Source organism: Aedes albopictus, chromosome 3 (assembly GCF_035046485.1).
Source record: "Aedes albopictus strain Foshan chromosome 3, AalbF5, whole genome shotgun sequence".
Taxonomy (NCBI): domain Eukaryota; kingdom Metazoa; phylum Arthropoda; class Insecta; order Diptera; family Culicidae; genus Aedes; species Aedes albopictus.
In genome coordinates this window covers 312,451,544-312,454,862 of record NC_085138.1, presented here as the reverse complement: position 1 = coordinate 312,454,862, position 3,319 = coordinate 312,451,544, and the positions used below count along the sequence as shown (strand labels likewise).

The 3,319-nt window shown below is 39.8% G+C and overlaps 1 long non-coding RNA gene across 1 annotated transcript; it reads right to left on the bottom strand.

Moving 5' to 3' along the window:
- Window positions 1-217: 217 nt before the first annotated feature.
- LOC109428144 (uncharacterized) lies at window positions 218-2,893 on the bottom strand. The gene is made up of 4 exons (XR_003895360.2): window positions 2,680-2,893; window positions 2,361-2,614; window positions 2,121-2,288; window positions 218-333 (listed from the first exon to the last, which is right to left on the bottom strand). It is a non-coding gene; the product is annotated as an uncharacterized LOC109428144 (long non-coding RNA).
- Window positions 2,894-3,319: the final 426 nt, after the last annotated feature.

Below are 3,319 nucleotides of genomic sequence, written 5' to 3'. Positions count from 1 at the left end.
ACAAAAAGTGCTGTAGATAATTTTATCGCTAAACGATTGATTTGGAGTTTATTTTTTTTTTTAATTTCGGTTTATTCACATGCAAGCGAAAATGGTAATTTGCCTATTTTTGTCGATTGTTACTGATATGCGATTATGGGCAGATGTAGTTATTCATACAACTAGTAGCCCCAGCCTATGTAATTTCGGATGACTTTATAGAGCCCAACAAAACACCTCACCCCCACCCACCGCATTTTTTTTATTAATATTACATAAAAACAGAAAGAAATATTACAAAGCATTTGATAAATGAGACCGGTGAAGAAGCTGCTCCATGATTAGCAGAAGTGCCTGAAATGGATTTTTAAAACTTAGAAAAGAACTTGTCGAAAATACCAATACCCGAATACCAGATCCCAACACATCATCTACTCATCGACTTCAAGGGGGCATACGACAGTATCGACCACGCAGATCTATGGAAAATCATGGACAAGAACAACTTTCGCGGGAAGATTACAAAATTGATATAGGGGAAATTGCCTATTCTCGGCCGTTTTGTTCTCTTCGTCTTTGGGGGTTTTTTGAAACCTATTGAACTCAGAGTTGGTCTCAAATCCTTCCCAACTATGCTGAATTATATAGCCAAGTTTCAGGCAATTTGGCTGACAAAAACCCCTCATGACGAAGAGAACAAACCTGCCGATAATACCCATTGTCACCCTAAGTGACGAAGGACGATGTGCAAAACTACGTAAGGATTTTGGCTGAACTGTCCAGTTCATTACAATCTCAACGGGGACTTCAATTCTACATGATTGAACACTACTATGTAACTCATCCACAAGACAAAACTCAGCTGATATTGCTTATTTACCGAGTGATTACAAAGTGTCACTTTATATTATTGAACTTAATGACTATTGTAATGAAATATATTTAAAGCTTTGATTTGTAGCAGATTGAACAGCAATCAATTGTTGGATTTCTAATTAATAAAATGTCTGCCAAAAGAGTCGGTCCACCAATGCCTCTACGCTACACTGGGTACGATCTTTACGAAATCTGGCCAATATGTCTGTTTTGCGCATGACATTGATATTATTGCTAGAAGATATTGTTTCGGAACGTAGCAGAACTGTACACCTAGGGACAATTTAAATATCACGTCCATAATTTTTCAGAATTTTTAGATCCCTCTCCCCCTTTGTCACGCGTTTTCGTATACCTAATACATGCAGTGTCACACTTTTTCAGACCCTCCCTCCCCTCTAAACGATGGACATCATATTAGAATGACCCCCTATCTAAAACGAGGAGCTAGACAGGACAAGCCTTGGCAGCAATGTTGCGATTCTTTTGATGTGGTAGTGGTAGAAGAATTCATCTACTTCGTTTCCTTGCTAACAACAACGTGAGTCGTGAAATACAAATAATCAGTGGAAGACTTTGAGTGCAACGAGGATATCTTCGAGGTAGTTGAGTTCAAGTTCTATACCTCGGATCCTTACTGATGACTGATAACAATGTGAAATACAAAGGGCATCATCAGTGGAAGCCGTGCCTACCATTGATTCCTGAAGAAATTGCAGTCTAAAAAGATTCACCTCCGCATCATGTACAAGACGCCAATAAGACCAGTAGTCCTCTACCGACATGAGACTTTAACCATGCTCGAGGAGGACTTGCCAGCATTTTAAGTTTCCGAGCGACGAGTCCTAGAGACGATATTTGGCGGCATGCAGGAGAACGGTATGTGGCAGTGAAGGATGAAGCACTAGCTCGCTCTACGGTGCACCCAATATCCTGAAAGTGGCTAAAGCTGACCGGATACGCTGGGCAGGGCAGGTTGCGAGAATGCCGGACAACAATCCGGCAACGTTGATATTTACTAATTATCCGGTTGCCACAAAAAGGCGTGCACAGAGAACAGATGAACGATGGGTTGACTAGGTGCAACGTGAAAGCGCTCATAGAACACTAGAGGAAGCAGGATTTGTCTCAGTCAAGTAAGAAACAAAAGATGTAACAATAAAAATCTTTTTCGTAGAAAAATCCAGCTGGAACCAAACACCAGTAATATAATGGTCTGGTGCAATTTCTGACAGAATTTCCAAAGCAATATTAGGTAGACTTACCGTTTTCGTCGCAAACTACGTTCGATTCCCTGGTCAGCTGTTTCTCCATCTCCTGTGTACCTACTTCTGCGTCTCCAAATCAAAACGCTAATTCCGGAGCTTGTTCTTTTCGCGGCAGCTTTACACGAAAAATACGCTGACATATCGTGGCAGACCGTCGACACCAACCTGAGGGTAAAAGAAAGATTCGATAATAATTCAATAATTCCCCCATTACTTTATATTATTACATCATCTAACCTAATGTTTTTCGCCTTACTAGTAGAATCGTTTTCACAACGAGAACGGTAATTTACTGTACGAATCCATCAGAACTTCGCAGCAGAATAGACCCAGAGGCTAGTTGTGGAGCACCTTCGAAAATGAAGTAGGTATGGGTCGAGGAAAATTCTAGCTGGCAGCAAATCGATGACTGACGAACGCTCAGAAAGGTGGCTGTCTACGGCACGTCAAGCTGGAATTTCCAGTTGGAACACTCCGGCATGTCAGCCAAGCTGGAATAAATGTTAGATTTTTAATATGCAGCGAAAGATTCTCATATTTATGCGATAATACTTACAATATTAACAATTTAAGCAATGTTCACCGCTGCTCTTTGGTGTTTTGTTTTCACTTGTTTATTTCGTGCGCGCGAACGAGGTTCGGTTTGACAGGTGTTCTTCAGACACTGAATCAAAAATTTCTTTCCTTTTTGATATGCATGATTCGGAAAGATTAGAAATGATTCAAAAAGATTCAAAAAAGATTAAACTCAAAAGATCAGAGTGTCATCCCTTCGGAAAATCTGCTGATAAGATACCCGAAAGGTGGTTCCTCGGTTTATGTGGTTCGAACCCACTGAAAACTCATTCTCTCCTTTCCTTACTTTCGCGGTACACCCCACAGTGCAGAGGCGGGCCTCCATACAAAAGTCGAACAAAACCTCAAATTTTAACCGAAATTGCTAAAATTCATGTAAAATCATCATCAATCCCTAAATCTATCTCTGATATGGAGCTTTTCATATATTTTGATTTTACTATATTAGGGTTGTTCAACATTGTGAAATCTGCTGATTATGGGAAGCATGTAAAAAATAATCGATAATAAGCTACCTACCCCGATGCGCGTTTTGAACGAAGATTTTGATTGACCTTTCAATTTGGGAATTCCTAAATAATGTATTGATATTGAAAAACTATAATTATTGTGTATTTTTG